Here is a 19,778-nt window from a genome sequence, read left to right on the forward strand (position 1 = left end):
AAAACCAAACTCCCCATCTTCTAATCCTCCAATTCTACTCCAAACACCCCACATTTCACTATTCAAGCCAAGGATAATACCTCCATTTCACCAACTGCCCACACAAAACTACTTGGCGTACTGATAGACAATAATCTCAAATTTGACACCCACATATCACTAACAATAAAAACGTTCACAAAAAATGGGTGCCTTATATAGAAGCCACCAATACCTCATCAAACCAGCTAGAATCTCTATCACCAATTCCCAACTAATCTCCACCCTACTCCATGCATCACCCATACTTACTGATCAGAGACAGTCAGACCTACACAAACTCGAAGCCTGCTACAATAAAATCATAAAATTTGACAGTGGTACCTCCTACCGCAGACACCACTGTGTCTCCCTTAGAAACCTTGACTGGCTTGAACTTCCACAACTCCTACACCAAACTCAACTCACCTTTGCTCATAAACTAGTAAACCACCCTCTCTGTATCCCATCACTCCATGCAATTCTCAAACCCTACCACTCTTCTAGACCACTACGGTCCTGCAACAAAAATCTACTCCAGGTCACCAAAGCCAAAAACTCAGCAGGTGAAGCACTTTTTTTCCTGCGCTATATCCAAGCTCTGGAACAACCTTCCCATTGCCATAACTATCCTTCCTTCCTGCAGAATTTTCAAGACTACACTTAAATCTCACCTAATTTTTCACTGGCTTTGTCCTTGTCCAAACCCCAACTAATAACCCCCCCTTCTACCCTTCTCTCCTTTCCCAGATTTAGATAGAGCATCCCCTCTATCACTATAAAACTGAACTGAAGATTACCCACTACTTGTTAATCCTTCCAGGATTTAGTTATCTTTTAGTCTGTTATTATTGTTATCTAGTCACAGTCTAGAACATTTGTAGCTCTGTGTTTTACTTCTTATTTCTCAATGTTTGTAATTAGAGCTTACTACTCAATTGTACCAATTTTGTTCCTGTATTACTCCATGTCATGATCACTTCTACTATATACATACCTTTATTGTTATTGTTTTCTCATCTACCATGTCTTTCTGTGGAGCTTTTCTCCCTGGTCCTCTGCTGAAAAAGGACCTGTGTCCAGTCAGAATTTCCCGGTAAGCAAATGTAAATAAATAAATAAATAAATAAATTACACATCATATCTTTGATTTGTATCCCTGATTCATGTGTACTTATACTGTATGGGGCACTTGTGTTTATCTGTAGATTGTATAACATTATGACAAAGACAACTCAAATCTGCATTTAATACAGTACTCCAGTTCACAAATATATGTTATTTAGTAGGTTATGCAACAAAAAATATTGTTCATAAAGTGATCTGACATGGAAAATGGAATGAGACTCAAACTGGGAATGATTGCTCGTAAGGCGAATGCTCTGCCCACTACATTATTGCTTCATTTGCATATATATATATATATATATATATATATATATATATATATATATATATATATATATATTGATATTTATTCTCTTGTGCCATTTAAGCTGAAGTATACATAGCTAAGCAATGGGCAAACCCGCGCACCTACAGTTAAATGTTATCTGTTTGATAAAATAAATGAGCTTGTTTATATTTTATATTTTAACTATTGCTCTTATAGATTTGAGGGAATGTTGCTGGTGGTATGCGAACACCTATGAGTGTTCTTGCTCCTTCTTATTGCTAAACTGCTGTTCTTGATTGCAGGGGCAGGTATATTCTGAGAGCTCTGCTCTCAGACACGCCCCCTGCACTCATACATGCTCTGTGTCTGTTTAGGAACTCAGGCTGCGTGCCTTCATTAATATGTATGAGATGCTGCCATGCTGCTCCTAAATGTCTGCTTACGTACAGGACTAAGCTAGTCCTGCATGGAAGAATAGTAAATCTGTGGGTTATGTTTTCCACGGGAAATAATCTTCCCCAAGATATCTGCTTTAAACCACTTATCTTCTATGTGCTCTAAAACCTGTTTGGTGAGTTCTGACATTCTATTAGATTTTCCCTTGGCACTTTCTCGTATGACCTCAACTATGCCTCACTGTACAAATGAGGGATCTAACTTGTATAAGACTTTTAAACTCTTTGTTTTACCATATTTCTTTTCCTTTATCACAAGCACATTGTGGATGTGTGGATTGTTTTTGTTTGTTTTTTTTTGTTTTTTGTTTACAACTCTTTTTACTTATGTAAAAAAAAGATGTTTCAGGTTTGGGCAACTGAACACTACAGGACTAATAGCCATTTTGGATTCCTCATTTTCCTAACCATGAACTCTGTCATTCTGATTCTGACTTCCAGTACTGAAGGGTATATCTGCCGGACTCCAGAAATGGTAAATTTAAGTTTGTGTGACTTATTGTAAGTCCACTAATTTAGGATTATTTTTTTCAGTAATCTCACTTTAGGTGGAACATGTATCATCTTCCCTAAAAATACTGCCACTGCAGCATCTTCCATGTCTTACCCTGCAAAAGGTAGTTCTAAATATAATCTCCTGTTTTACTTTCTTGGCTATCAGTACAAAGCTCTCGAGTGTTCTCCTTTCTTTTAATTTGTTCTCAGTGGTGCAGTGGTGCAGTAATGCAGCAGTAAGAGGTTCTTCAGTTCGATTCTCGACTGGGGTGCCTTCTGTACAGAGTCTGTATGTCCTCCTGTGTTGGTATGAGTTTCCTCCAGGTGCTCCAGTTTCCTCCCATGTTACAAAGACGTGCATCTGGAGTGCTTCTCTCTGGGCCTCTGCTGAAAATTCACTTGTTCCAAGTCGGACTTTACCTATAAACAAATGTTAAATAAATAAACTTACTGTTTTGAGAGATTTAGCATGCATCTGCTCTCATTATCACATGTTGCTCTTGTTCATCTCAATTTAAAATAGGATGATTGGTGAAATGATAGTGATCAAATTGCCTCTAGATTCTCTATGTGTGTGTATGAGACACAGAGAGAGACAGAGAGAGAGAGAGAGAGAGAGAGAGCACCCTCGGTGAATGACTAGAATTCAAGGCATGACTTTGTTCCTACCTTATGTCTGTTGATTACCAAGATGGGGACTGGCTCACTTAAGCTCTTAACTTGAAAAAGTCATTATTAGAAATAAATGGATGAATGCATGGAAGGAAGTATATATAGAGGAATGCCTGAATGAATGAATGAATGAATGAATGAAGGGAAGGGTGCATACAGGAATGGCTGGATGAAAGCAGACCTTTCAACCTCTTAGTGCAATAATTTTGGTTAAAGTCAGAAATAATGGGGGATGGAGGCTAAAAAATAGGAAAAGATTTTAAACACTGGTCTTAAATGTAACTACTTACTAGAATAACAGCATTTTCATTAGCATGCATTTTTTGAATGATGAAATGTCTGAAGCACAAAAGTCTGTTACTATTTAAGGACTTAAATTCACAATGATTTGACAGAAAACCACAAATTTTAAGAGTGACATGCCTCAAATATGAAGCAAAAAATCCTGATATTTTAGAAATATGGAAACAAACATTATTAGATATTCAAAAAGTGCATACTATGTTTTATTCTTGGTGCTTCTTCCCTCCACGACTGCCAACCATCGAACCTCACCTACTGATCTTGAGACCAATCATTTCCTTGCCACTGTGGATCCCCCAGCATGGGGTCATGACTGTCATACTGGCAGCTATGGAGGTGTTTATGCCTTCATCCACATTTAGCAATGAATGCAATGATGATGTTGCTAATGGCCTTAAACCTCACCCCTGTGTAGCTTACACGGGGCCTTGTTTCCTAGCAAGAATCTACAACCCTCACTCACTGTATGTGTGGTTTTCTTCCCTTGTACTAATGAGCACTGCTATCATTGGACTGGTAGAACAAAGCATGCAAACTGTAGTCTTTGCACCTTGTCATTGCTTGCAAACTTTTGCTTTTGCTAATGGTGGAATGGAAGATGAAGGGCAATCCAGCAGCATCAATTCATCACCAGCATTTCCTCTCCATGTCATCTAGCACCCAGAACGGTATTCAAACTTGGGTTGTCTGGGCCATAGTAAAGCTTTCTCTCTCTATGTTGAGGAGCAGCATAGAACTTTATTATACTAAAGATCATTTTGAATATGGGACAATAATTCCAAAAGTGACTACACTTTTAATTTTCACAGTTAAACATGACGATACTATACTGATCAATATTTTGCAATATAATATTATTATCCGATGTAACTAAAACATTTACCATTGAACACCTGATATTAATAAGAATGCATATTTTTATGTAAAAATTTCTTATAATATCCCAAATTAAATTGAATGACCATATGTGCTGCTGCTAGGAGTTTACTTAACTAAAAAGCTAATGGAAACGAATTACATAAAGGTCTGGTGTGATAATACATTGAATGTTACATTTGTTTCTTCTGTAAGGCCAATATAAAAATGATGTGATTTTATAGAATCAAGTTTTTCAATTTATTAAAACCCATATTAAGTCTTAGCCTAACATGGATATCTTTTTACACTTGTCTTATAAAGAGTTAAGAGACACTAAAGAAATCAAAGTAATTAAATTTAAATAGTACGTTTGTGAAGGAAAATACAGGGTTACAGAAATTAACAGTGCTGTCATCTAGTATCACCTGAACACGGTAAGAGTAGAAGATAAACACAAAACATTCATGTTGTTGTTATCAGGTTATAGTCATATAGTGAAATGTAAATATAAATGTATCAGCATATCTAACATGTTCATAATATGTATATATTGTATAATATGTGTATAATATCTATCTATTGGCCTATCTATCTATCTATCTATCTATCTATCTATCTATCTATCTATCTATCTATCTATCTATCTATCTATCTATCTTATCTATCTATCTATCTGTCTATTTATATGCCTGTGTGTATGTGCATATGTGCATGTTTGTGTGATTTATTCTACAAGAAAAAGAAAACAGCTACCTATGGGAAAGTGACTGCTATGCATTCAGTATTACTAGTCAGTAATTTACATTCCAGCACACTCATTAATTTAATGATATGCTGTCAGCTCCTTTGGATTATATGACCTCTTGTCAACAAGCAGAAGCTCAAACTAGCCACAGGGCATACCACACATCTGTTCATAATAAGCTATTGGGTAAAATTAGACCCTTGCAGTAATGTTTTAATAAGGCAGCATTCAAAAAACGTAGCTTGATATATCGCCACTCAAATTTAGCACCTTTGATGAGGACTTTAATTCCCTAGCTCAATAGTTTCCTAATGTAGATCATGTCTAAAAAATACCTTACAAACTGCATTAAAAGTGGTTGTGTTTACATGCTGAAGAATCAGAGAAACGTGATGCAGCAAATATGCCTTAGGACAGCACAGAATGATGTGTGCAGATATACTGAATAAATATTAATGAGTTGCAATGAAATGTAAAGGAGTTAGAAGTATGTTGTGTATAAGAAAAACACAGTCAAGAAAATAACAGTAATTTGTGGACAGCTAAACAACAGAATAACATTAAATGAAATGAGTGATGGTCTGCAATACAGAAGCAGAAATCACAAATGTCACACTGCATTAATATGTCAAAAGCACACATGCATATGACAAATGAACCATCAGTACAGTGTCTTGACTTAAGGAAACATAATAAAGGAAAGACTGTTTACTGAGTATCAATACCTTGGATCTCTCTGTGCGCATGTTAAAAAATGAAATGATCTATAGACTGACCTATTTTCTCCACCTGTATGCTTGAAGAATGAAACAGGCTCCCCCACTATTAGGTAATTTTCATCTACGTCTTTATTTAAATTGGTTTAAGGGACTGCCATTCACCTGTCTGATCATGCAGTTATAGAACAGGAACCTCTGCTTTAATGCTTAACCACATGCTTACCCGCAGTATTGTTAGTCTGTATTTATCAGTATAATACATAGGAATCCCTACTGTTCATCAAGACATGTTTCAGTGAAACTGGCATTGCAATACTACTTTTCCTTAATTCCCAGATATCCTTAAAATAGTGTTATTTGAAAAGAAATAAAGTATCCACAGGCAGCACAGTTAAAGAACTGTTTGCTTTTCTCCTTACCTCAAGGTTGTGTGACCTCAGACTTCGTATATTTAGCAGGGGACCTGACAAGTTTTAATGGCATTTTTTTTTTCCACTGGGCAATACAGTGAAAAAAATATTGCTGAAAGCAGCTCTCTGAAAAAAATTGACTTTGTACTTTTCTTAGGTTCATAGATTCATAGCAGAATACTAAGATTGGTCATTTTAAGCCTAGACATGTTACCCGTTTGTCACCAAGCCATGTTATACCATAGATGTTTAACTCTCCATGATTTTATTTAAATGATTTTCATTTGTAAAGGATTAACTACTAAGGTCACACCTTCAGTATATTAGATGACCCTACTGTAAAGTGAGGTGTTGCTCCCATCCATTGGAACTTTTGAATAATGTCATGGCTGACCTTTATTTTACATGGATGAGAAGTGTGCACCAGAGTAGTGGTATCCTCTGAGATATATACCTGTCCCTACAGGTTGCACAGCCAAAGAGTTTGTATATATATATATATATATATATATATATATATATATATATATATATATAAGTAAGGGAAATATGGGGGTGTCCTACCACATGGGCTGCTGTGGAGATTACCCGCTACAAAAGAAAAAAAAAAACTTATTTTGTGACTCGTGGAAAATGGCTTTCAGCAATATAGTCATTTTTAAATTATTGCTCATCAAGCAATATGACTTTTATTTAGAGATGGAAGGGACTGTGGTGATTTTTATTTCATTTTTCACTATTGTCAATGAGTTGTAGCTTCAACTTTTTTTCAATGGCAGAAGGTGCTACTCACATTATTCTGAGTCGAATACTGCCATTAGTTCCTTATTTATCAAGACTGAATTTCTACTACATGAACATGCTGTTCGATTTTATATACTTACTTTCCTACCTACAACTATTGGATGTGATGATTAATGTAAGCTACTGAACTGGGTCCTAGCAAAGGAAAACAGTCCCCTATGTCCCTTAAAACTACCAATACTACCCTAAAAAGTGGCTAAAACACAGTTGCTAGTGAAACTCTATCTAGTGGCAGTGTACAAGTTCTTAAAATTCCTAAACCTTAATTTAAACTACCAGTAGTCTAACCTGGAGTTAAGAGCCATAAAAAAGTTCATTATTTCTTACTTAACTGGCTGTAAAATTCTTAAGAAAAAAATACTCATTCAACTAAACTAAATAAAAGATGTACTTTGCATGCAATGAGTACAGGAATTTTGTTATCTAGTTTAGCCCCACTCTGTTCACCCTTGCTTTGCTTGGGATCACTACACGCCCAGCCCTGCCCCCAAACACACCCGCCCCTAGGTATGCTAGATTTATACTACTAAACTACACCTCTTTCCCCTGTATACCCAAACAGCAACAAATTGATCTACCTTCCACTGTCTACAGGGTATCCTGTTTCTGACTAATTCTCTGTGCTAAATTACATTTCTGTATAATGCCTCAACAAGTAGCAATGTTCTATCTAACTAAACTTTCTTCTATTTTCAACAATACCTCTATTGTTTATCCCATACATACTAACTACCTATGAATACCCCACTACCTAGTTTTCCATTACCCCAAATTCCAAACTGCCACCCCATTAGAACTCGGCAAATGCAAACACTTCACTTATCCTCTCACACCCAACTCCATAACCCCTAAACACCACCAACCTGCAAGGCTCAGATACATAACCCCAAACTTAGAAACTATCAAAAAAATCTTAAATAAAATACTTAAACTTATAGTTAACTTCTGCTATAACCTCTTAAGGGATAGAGACCTCCACCCAAACCCCAGTCCACCCACACTTGTAGACCCCAGTCCCTTTAATAATTTCCCACATAACATAACTCCTTTAAGTAGACTGCTCAACTCACTACTGGGCTGCCATCTAAACATCAGAAGTATAAATAACAAAATGCATAATCTCCATGCCCTCTTAGCAGTCCACTACCCTGATATATTATGTCTCACTGAAACTTGGCTCAAACCCGCTACTAAGGACAATGAAGTTCTGCCTCCAGGGTATAACATATTTAGACTAGACTGGTCTGCCAGGAAGGGTGGAAGGGTAGCCATACTGTATAAGTCCACCCTAACTCTCACTAAAGACACCCAACAACCACTCCAAGTTTAGAATTCAGAAATTCTTGTTACAAAATTACATATTAATGAATATAAATGCATAAACATGGTCTGTGTCTACATAGCCCCAGGCAAGAATATCAACTCCCTTGAAAACTTCCTACATTAGTTATCCAGTAATGTCCCCCAAGAAGCCATTGTTCTTGGGGACTTTAAAATTGACTGGAACTCCTGTTCCTCTGAAGCCTCCTCTGCCCATGTAAATCTCCATGGATTTACACAGACCATACCCTCCCTCACCAGTATTGGTAAACACAATAACAAAGAAAGTACCCTTGATTGGATACTCATCAATCGCCATCCCCTGATGTACAAGTTAGGTATTCTGCCCGATAACATTAGTGATCACTGTCTTACATATATAATCAGGCTCAACCAAGACAACCCCCATATAACCAACTACAAGACAATCAGAAACAACAAAAACTTCAACTTAACCAACTTCCAGGAGGAACTTAATGCATGCATTTAGTATGTCCTGAAACAACTTCCACTGGAAGAAGCAGTAACTTACTTTAACAACAAATTCCTAGAAATCCTAGATGCTCATGCTCCTGTCCGCTCTATCATAACCAAAACAAAAACTGCACCATGGCTCTCTAAAGAAAGCAAATCTAAAATCTCACTCAGAAATAATGCATGGGCAACCTGGCATTCAACAAATACCCCATTTGACCACCTTAAATACTGACAGCTAAGGAATGACGCGAAAAAATCTATAATACTAGACAAAAAAAACTTCTACTGCCGTCTGCAAGAGAAACATCAAAACAACCCTCAAAAGTTCTGGGCTGGTATAAACAAACTTCTTCACCCAGGACAAACTACTACTCCAACCCCTCTGCCTCTAAACTCAAATCTCCAGAGGATATTGCAAATTCCTTCAATAGCTTCTTCATTGAGACTATTTAGTGTCTAGCTTATCGACTAACTCCCAACAGTGACTCTCCCAATTCTGCCACGCCCAGTGCCCAATTCTTCTTTAGCTTTTAATCTATTCCTACATCACTCATTTGAACTCTATTTAAGAAGTTAAGACCTACCACTTTAGCAGCTGACCTCCACTCTGCAGATTATCTGCAAAAAGCTGCAGACACTATAGCCTACTCTGTGTCTATATTGATCAATCAAACTATCTCTGAAGCTACCATCTCCTCTATCTGGCAGATATCACATGCTATACCTCTCCATAAAGGAGGCAGTTCCAATGAACTGTCTAACTTCAGACCCATAGCTATATTGTCACCACTAGCCAAAATTATGAAGAAATGTGTCCATAAGCAGCTCATGTACTATCTTAAAATAAAATATGAAAATATAAATAAAATAACCAAGTAGAAAAAATGAATAGGCGGTCCAGTCCACATAAGAATACACTTTAATATACACAAAACAAAAAACATATTTAGCGCTTCCATCTCTACTAAGGAGACTTCTTCAGAATACATTTACTTGCATTGCCTACACCCTTTTTAGCTTATACACATCAAAATGTCATTAATTGCCCCACCAATCCATATTCTAGGTATTAAATTAGTCAGAAACATTTAAAATATCACTTTAAAAACTGTATATAGGTAAAAATTATTCATAAATAAAAAACACACTATTACCCTTTACTTAAAAAATTCTGTCATTGTATATACAATATACTAATACCACATACTTTATTCAAATCATATTAGCCTTCTCTATTAACATAGGTGTAATAGATATAGTTTCATTTAACCCTGGGGGGAACATTGCTGCCAACTTTAGCTGCCATTCTGCCTCTTTCTTTTTTAGTAAATTTTTCCAATCTCCCACCTAGGGTTCATATTGATTTTATCTAAAATCCCAAATACATTTTTTTAAATGAGACACAGGTAAGAGAATGTTTATAAAGGGCATTACTTAACTTTCTATTTTTTATATCATTTATGTGCTCATAGATTCTCAGTTTTAAAGAATTCTCCGTCTTACCCACATAAAAAATATGCACATGATTCACACACTGCTAGGTATGCCACTCTGCTAGTGTTGCAGTTACCTTTTTTAAAAAGCACCCTGCTTTTTAAACAATTATTTAATTTCAAAGAAGTTTTTTTCACGATGTATGGGCATTGACTGCAATTTCCACATATCCTAGTTCCTTGAATGAGAGTATCATCTGTTTCCAATTATTGTTCCAATAATCTTTTAAAATTTGTAGCTATTTTAGTTACAAACATTGGCTTCCCTCCAAAATTCCCTAAAATCTCACTGTTAGTTCTAAAATTGTTCCAAATGTGTGTTAAAGCCTTTTGAATACTATCAGTGAGGTGGTTAAATTGTAATACACAAGCTTTATTGTAACTATTAATTGCTCCAGAATTGGATTCTTGGTCCAGACCAGTCCCCCAAAAGTGGCTTATAATGTATGTCCCATTTACTATACACTTCCCCAATGATTCCATCTATATAAAACCTGGGATATCCTCTTTCCTGAAACATTTCAGCAATTTTATCCAATTCAACACGGACATCCTCGTGATGTGATGTCATCCGGGCTACTCTTATTGTCTGTCCCTTAATAATACACTTTTTTAGCTTCAAAGGATGATTGCTAGTAAAATGCAAGTAGGAATTACAGAAAGTGTCCTTCCTGTATACTCTGGATCTAAAACCATTTGTGTCATGATGAGTGTGTCTAAATAATTTACACAATCCTTACTGAAATTATAGGTGAATTTTAAAAAAGTCAGTAGAGTTGTTTAAATATCCAATGGATTCTTCTCTCTCTCCAACTGTTCCTTGCCACAAAATGAAAATATCATCCAAGAAACGAGAATATAATTTCATTTTGCTCCAATGGGGGCAGCCTATAACAAATTTACTTTCCCAACCCAAGAGAACTAAATTAGCATAAACTGGTGCACATGCTGCCCCCATGGCAACACCTTGGATTTGTTGATAGTATTCCCCTTCAAACCAAACTTAGTTATTCTCCAATATTAAACTCATAAGTTCACAAGTTAAAGTCACCTGGTCATGGGATAAACTAGATTGCTGAAATAAAGTTTCTTCAAAAAACTCCAGCCCTTCAACTTTGGGGATAGCTGTAAAGAGGTCCTTAATATCTATAGTTAAGAAAATCAAATCACTGGACCACAATTCTTGTTTAAGCAAACCCAAAAAGTCCCATAAATCCTTGACTAAATGGGATATCTTTTCTACAACATGCTGTACACTATGATCAATAAATACTGCCTAGAGATGGGTCTTAGTACCCCTTGCAGCCACTATAGGCCTGAAGGGGAGGGGGGGGCTTTTGAATATTTTTGTGTATTTTTGGTGTTTCAAAGAACACTGGTATGGTGTAACTTTTTTCTATACAAAAAATTATACCTTTCTATATCGGTTCTATTCTTCATCAGATATTCCTCCAGATAAGAATTTATTCTGGAGTATGAAACATTAATTTGTTTTTTTAAAACCACCACATATGTTGTTTCCTCAAATAAAAGTTTTTGCATCTCATTTATATAATCTTCATTTTTATATAAAACCACCCCTCCCCCTTATCTGGAGTCATTATACATATAGTTTTATCTCTTCTTGAATCCATTATAAGGCTATATTCATCTTTATTCAAATTCCAAGGAAACCTTTTGTCTAAAGTGTGTATCTTATATATATCCTCCAACACTAACTTTTCAAAGGTATCTATCAAAGGGTGTAAAGGTAGATTTTATATATATATATATATATATATATATATATATATATATATATATATATATATATATATATATATACTTCTCTTTTTCCACTCATGTATACCACTCGGAAGGACATTAATTTCTTTACCAGTCTCATTGAATTGTAATTCAAAATTAAATTTTCTAGTGTAAAGCTTCACTGCTAAAATATTGTCCACTAAATTGCCTTTTCCTTCAGGAATAAACTTAATTCCTTTGGACAATAAACTAAAATAATTGTCTGTAATTTGTCTATCAGTGTAATTATAAATGAAATCCATTTTTATTTTTCACAATGTCAGTGTTTAATTCTTGTACCTGTTCCCTTTCTGGTAGTAATTCATTTTCTGTGTTTGTGGACAGTAATTTAAACTATAATTCCCCTTTTCTGCATACCTCTGAGCTAATCTCTCTGAGGGCCTGACTATTGGAAAATCCTGTACCTCATCACATATATATTCAGTGTGGGTGTTGTTTTCATTATTACTCCTCAATGCTTCACTGTAACTTGTTGGCCCTGCCTCATTTCCTACATTTCCATCCCTATTTGCGAAATTAGCAATATGTGAGACAGGATAAACCTGTTTGTTTCGATACTGCTTCAAGTCACGTTCCAATTTAAGTTTTTTCTTTAAAAAAATGTTTACACCTTTTTTTCCACTTTGTCCAAGATCTTATAATACAACTCATGATACTGTGGAAACAACATATCCTCCCTAATTTTCTCATCTAACTCTTCTACTTCCTGCATCAAAACAGACTTTTATTTTTCATAATAAAAAAACTGTTTTCTTTAAAAGATTCATCCCAATATCATTAAAAAAACAAATAAAATCTTCAATGACATCATTATCATAAAATATTCTGAACGGAAATTTATATGATCTAAGTCCCTGTGGGACTATTTTTAAAATTAAACATTCATTAAGGTAGGCAATGTCCATTTGTGTAGTTTTCAATTTAAAAAGTCTCTTCTCTAGATAAAATATTAAGTCCTTTAATGAAGCAAATTCTTTATCATCTCCATGTACCGATACTCTTGATGCAGTCTCATTATTACTATAGTTATTAAAACCAAACTGTCTATAAATCAATTTAGTAAATTTGGAACTTCTTTCTGAGTTTGCAGTCACATTAATATTAACATTCTGACCAGATGCTGTCGTCAGATTACAAACAGTGCCTGCTTCTTGGTGAATAGAGTCACTGAATGTTACAGTACCTTTTTTAGAAAGTTCATCGCCTCGTTGACCATTTTGCTTTAAGCCTCTACCTTGGAACCCACTGAGTGAGGCTGGGCAAACTCCCGAGTGAAAACACTGTTCACTCACCGCCATTCTGTCTTCCTGCTGTAACTCAGATCTCGCTGTCACATGCTCCGTAGGCCCAATTGGGCTCGAGGCTCACATCTCTTCCTGATTAGCCTCATGAATATTCATGCCAGGCTGATTAATCACTCCATTTCCGCCAGTGGCTCCTGGAACATTAATTTCTTTTTGTGTCAATAAATCAATCAGTTTGGAAAGATCACCTTTCAGTTGGCTGACTTCTTCCCTCAACTGCAACAGTTCAGCTTTAAAACGATTAGCCATAACTTCGGTACCGGAGAGATTAAAAACATCCAACATATCCATAATGTGAAATGAACTGATAATAAACTAAAATCAACACTAAAATATCAATGTATAATATATATCAATAAAATCAATATGAACCGTAGGGGGGGAGATTGGAAAATTTTATTAAAAAAGAAAGAGGCAGAATGGCAGCTAATGTTGGCAGCAATGTTCCCCCAAGGTTAAAGGAAACTATATCTATTACACCTATGTCAATAGAGAAGGCTAATATGATTTGAATAAAGTATGTGGTATTTGTATATTGACAGAATTTTTTAGGTAAAGGGTAATAGTGTGTTTTTTATTTATGAATAATTTTTACCTTTATACAGTTTTTAAAGTGATATTTTAAATGTTTATGACTAATTTAATACCTAGAATATGGATTGGTGGGACAATTAATGATGTTTTGATGTGTATAAGCTAAAAAGGGTGTAGGCAATGCAAGTAAATGTATTCTGAAGAAGTCTCCTTAGTAGAGAGGAAAGCGCTAAATATGTTTTTTTGTTTTGTTGTATATTAAACTGTATTCTTATGTGGACTGGACCGCCTATTCATGTACTATTTTATTCAGAACAAGCTATTGGCCAACTCCCAGCATGGCTTTAGACCATCCCACAGTACCACAACAGCTCTCCTTTCATTCTCCAATGTTATTAACCATAATAGAAATAACAACACACTATCCTCTGCTCTCTTTCTAGATCTCTCAAAGGCCTTTGATATGGTAAACCACCAACTACTTATACATACTATGAAGGCCCTCTCCTTAGATAATCACACTCTCCAGTGGTTTCAAGCTTACCTGCACGGAAGACAACAAGCAGTCCTCTGGCAGGACAAGCTCTCTACTCATCTGCCCATAACTTTAGGAGTTCCCCAGGCCACTATACTAGGACCTCTTCTCTTCTCCATCTTTATCAATGACCTTCACACTGTTATCCCAAATGCTACCTGCATTCAGTACGCAGATGTCTCCACTTTGATCTGTTCAGCCAACTCTCAGACAAATCTGCACTTACTAACCCAAAAAACCTTCAGCACTGTGGAAAATTGTCTAGCTAATAGACAGCTGATTTTAAACCCTTTCAAAACTAAGCTGCTTCTCTTCTCCCACATCAACTACAATTTACAATAACAGCTAATAATGGCACCATTATCTCCCCTGACATCCAAACCAAACTCCTGGGAGTTATAATCAATAACAACCTTAAATTTGATATGCATGTCATAAAACTATCAAAACCGTTAATAAAAAAACTTGGATCCCTCTACAAAGTTAAGCATTTTCTCATACCACCTGCCAGAACCGACATCACCCAGTCTCATCTTCTCTCCACCCTCACCTATGCCTCCCCTCTTTTCTCCAACCTGAATAAAACTGATCTTAACAAATTGTCCTGTTGTTATAACCATACAGCCAGATTTGCCACTGGAACTGCACACAGGACTCACCACTGTCATAACTTAAATCTTCTAGGCTGGCTTGAATTACCTAACCTAATACAGTTCAACCAGCTAATAGTAGTTCATAAAGTCATCTACAATCCTGAAAACACACCTGCTTTAAACAACATAATCAGCCCCTACAGCAACAACTGATCACTACACCCATCAAACAGAGTCATGGTGCAAAAACCTAAGTCCAACAACTCAGCTGGGGATTCTCTGTTTGCAAACTCAGCTGATAAAACATGGAACTCACTCCCTACAGAACTAACTTTAGAACCCTCACTACCTCTATTCATTTGTCTATGTAATGACTTGCCTTGTGGAGCTTTTCTCCCTAGACTGAAAATTGACATGTTATCCATTTTATAATGTGTATAACTGCTTTATCATTGTTTTGTTCCTTATGTATATGCATATCACCACATGTTTTTGTCTATGTAATGTCTTGCTTGTGTGGAGCTTTTCTCCCCTGGCCTCCGCTGAAAATTGGCATGTTATCCAGTCAGACTATCCTGGTCAACAAATGTAAAGTAAATAAATAAATAAAAAATATACTTTTCACTATGTTTCCTGTTTCTTATCCATGAAGAGTTTACCTATTATTCACATTCTATTTATTTGAATATATCTTATTTTATTTCTCTCTTATGACTTAACTAATTTCTTTATAACCGTACAGCAGTGTACTTACCTACACTTATTTCAGTATTGCATATTTATTTATCCCTGTTTTTTCTTGTTCCTTAATATTGTGCACCCTGGGCAACTACTCTCTTTAACTCACGCTAATAACATTTCACCCTTGCAGTCTCCCTTGATAAGGCTCATTCACCAAAGGAATATTCTTTGTTACCATTATGAAATAAGAGGACAAAACACACAATAAGCTAAAGACAAACAAACAAACAGACAAACAGATAAATAAATAAACAGGAAAACAAGTATAAGAAAGAATCACAAAGCTAGATAAAGTGACATATTAAGTGTATGACAAGATCTACAGAGTAGGGAGAGGAGTGTTCTTCTGTATAATGCATGTAAACCAACAACCCATGGAATTCAAAGAATTTCTTTCTAGCCACACTAATTGACCAGTTCCAGATGGGTAATTAGTAAGACATTGATAAAGCTGCACTGAGAAACCATGGTCTGAATGGAGAGATGATAGCTCAGCAAGCAAAGGAAAGCAGCATTGCTGGCATTGAATTCATCCTAATGTCTTGGAGAGTACCTTCAAGAGGTGGACCCTGTTTTTTCACAAAACCTCACCAAGATGACACTGATATAGAGACTGTATTTTATATAGCATAGATCATGGAGAGAAGTGGGTTAAAAATAAAACAAACATAGCTGGGTGCACAAAAACAAGGATGAAAAAGTGCCCAATTATTGTCAGCACACTGGTGCCAGAAATGGGAAAACTGACAGCGTAGAATCCTCAAGACATGGAAATAGTCCTTCAACTTCAATAGGGCTAGGCCAGGCCCAGGGGGCGGTTGGACCCCTGTTGTAGAAAGAAGCAGTAGTCCACAAAAATGACAAAAAAATGATATTCCAAAAAGAGCCATACAGATGACAGAATAGACTATTGAGGATAAGAAAGAAAATATGTATTATTGCTGCTATGCAAGAAGCCCAGATTTTCTAGACAGAAGGTATACAAAAGGATTAAGAGAAAAAATAGACAAAATTAAAATACTTCCACAAGAAAAACTTTCAGAAGCTTCAAATAAAATTTTGTGTTCAGTAATAAAACAGATTTATGAAAAAAAAAACATTATATAGACCAAGAACCCTTGGGCCATTTGGAAAAATGAAATGACTGAGGAAGTGTGAAAATATAAAGAACAAAATCTGGAGACTTCTGAAAGGTATAAAAAAAGAAATACGGACATGGGAAAGAAAAAGAGATCTGATATGGTGCAATATCTATGCAAAGGAGAAAACCAACTTAATCAATACAAAAAAGGCAGCCCCAAAGATATTTGAAGAGAAATACAGGCAAAGGCATCCAGTTATGGAAATTTTCACAATACAAAAAATACAATCACAAATAGGGAATGTAAGACAGAAGATTAATAAATAGAAGTTAAAAATAAAAGTTGAAGTTATAGAATACCTGCAAAGTGAAGGATTTAGAGTAGAAAGTCTAACACAGGTTATGTCAAAGCATGATGGAAGAATGAGTCCCCGAGTAAGGAGAAACATGAGGAGCAGGAGATATTTCAAGAAGCAATATGGACATGGGAAAGAAAAAGTGATTTAACATGGTGCAATATTTATGCAAAGGAGAAAGCAAAACTAATCAATATAAAAAGAGCAGCACCAAAGATATGTGAAGAGAAATACAGGCAGAGGCAAAAGCCTACAGACATGGAAAATTTGTAATACAAAAAAAAAAAAGTAGAAAAGAGGATTAGTAATGGAGAAGTTAGAAAAATAGAAACTGAAGTTATGGATTACTTGCAAAGTAAAGGATTTGGTGTAGAAAATCTAACTTTGATAGCATCACAGCAGGAGAGAGCAATGGATCCCCAAATTAAGGAGGAACCAGTGGAGCAGGAAATATCCGATCAATTGCCATATGAAGATACTTTGAAGCTTCCCATAGGAAACCAGTACAAACATTTAGTTTGAGTTGCACAGCAAGGGAAGAAACAGGAAGCTGTGGCAACTCTGATGCAGTCAATGTTGTGAAGTGATAGACCAATGAGCCCTCATATGAAAAAGCAATGGATGGCACAGGATGAAACTGAAGAAAATGTGGTACAGGAAGATGCTCTGGAACTTTGCATAGAATGCCCACAGGAAATGTAGAGCAAAGAATGTGCCCTCAGTTTAGAAGAAAATGATCTAAGAGAAGAGTTTCTTGATTTAATAGAGATGGACAGACATATTAAGAACAATGAAAGACATAGACTACAGAAAGTCAATAAAACTGAAAAAGTCAAACGTTTAATAAAACAAATGAACACAGTAATTAGGACTGTTCATAGAGCTTAATGCGCTATAATAGAAGTAAATACGATATATTACTGTACAGCTAAGTAAATAACAGATAAAGTCTTAACCACCAAAACACAAGGTAGTAAGGGAAAGGAAGAGGAGAAATCAAATGCCATCATGGAAGTATCGAATAGAGAAAACTATAAAGCAATTAAGAAAAACAGTTGTCACTGTTAGAAGAGTATGGAAGAGGGAACAGTCAAACAAAAACACTCAGAAAGATAGACATAATAAAAGCAATGCACAGTATCAGAACAGATTAGGATCTATACTGCACTATTGCAAATAATAAACTAAAACTATCAGCTCAGGCAGAAAAAATTAGAAGACATGCAGAAAAACATAAAGTAAAAGTACAAAATAAGCAATTTGTTAATGACACAAAAATGTTTTATACAGAATTGGGAAACAAGGTAAAAGGAATTGAAACACCACCAAAAAGAAGAAATAGATACATTTTGAAGAAATATCTATGAAGATCGTTTGGAACATAAAGATGCTAAATGGATAGAAGAAGTAAAAAAAAATAAAAGTTCAAATGTTCAGGACATGAAATGGGATGACGTAACAGCCAGAGAAATTGAAACAAAGTTATGAAGAGCTTTTCATTGGAAAACCCCAGGCCCAGATGCAGTACGTATCTTCTGGCTAAAAGAATTAACATCTTTGCATGAAGATTTAGCCATAAGTAAGAACTATTTATATGTGCCCCATGAACAGCCACCAACCTGGTTAACAAGAGGAAAAATATACTTCTACTTAAGAGTGAACTTGTAAGCTATCCTAAAACTTATAGATCAGTAACTTGCCTTTCGATGACATATAAACTATACACTGGAATTGATGCTGACAGAGTTTATAGTCATTTAGAAGAAAACTGAATCATGGCAATAGAACAAAAGGGGAACAAAAGAAAGTCATACTGAACAACGGATCATTTATTGTTAAATAAAATCATAATGGAGTACTGTAAAAAGGGGAAGAATCTAAGTATGGCATGGATTTCCTATAAAAAAGCCTTTTACAGTATTCCACATTATGGATAAAAGATACACCTTACACTGATCAATTGCATTATGGTGACTATGAAACAGTGCTAGACCACTTTGCAGTTAAGGCATGATAAAGGACAAATTATTACTCAAAGGGGGATATTCCAGGGTGACTCTCTGTCACTTCTTCTTTATTGTCTTGCCCTCAATCCATTAAGCTGTCTACTTAACAGATTAGGTCATGGCTAAATTTGGTTCTCAGAAAACAACAAAGTGTAAAGACTTCTCATCTTCATTTTCTGGATGATTTAAAACTGTATAGTTCTTCAGGCGAGGAATCAAAAGCACAACTGCAAGTGGTCAAAACTTTTTCAGATAATATAAAAATATCATTTGGTCTTCATAAATGTACAAAAGCAACCTTTAAAGCTCGAAAGCTACAGCACTAAAAAAACATCAATTTGGAACAGGAATGTGATATAAAAGAACTTGAGCAAGAGGGAGCATATAAATATTTGACAATTGATATATCAACAATAAAACATGAACAAATGTGAAAACAAAACTTAGTAAGGGATATTTTAGAATACTTTAATACTGAAAACAGTGTTGACAACTAGCAACGAAATCCAAGCTATAAACCAATTTGCTCTTCCTGTCCTAACTTTCAGTTTTGGAGTGATTGACTGACCCCTGAAAGGTGTTGGAGCTGTTGGACAGGAGAACAAGAAAGATGCTTCATGCTCACCAAATGATTTATAAAAATCAGTGCATACCAAG

The sequence above is a fragment of the Protopterus annectens genome, chromosome 3.part1 (genome assembly GCF_019279795.1).
Source record: "Protopterus annectens isolate FY-2018-M chromosome 3.part1, PAN1.0, whole genome shotgun sequence".
NCBI lineage: Eukaryota > Metazoa > Chordata > Ceratodontiformes > Protopteridae > Protopterus > Protopterus annectens.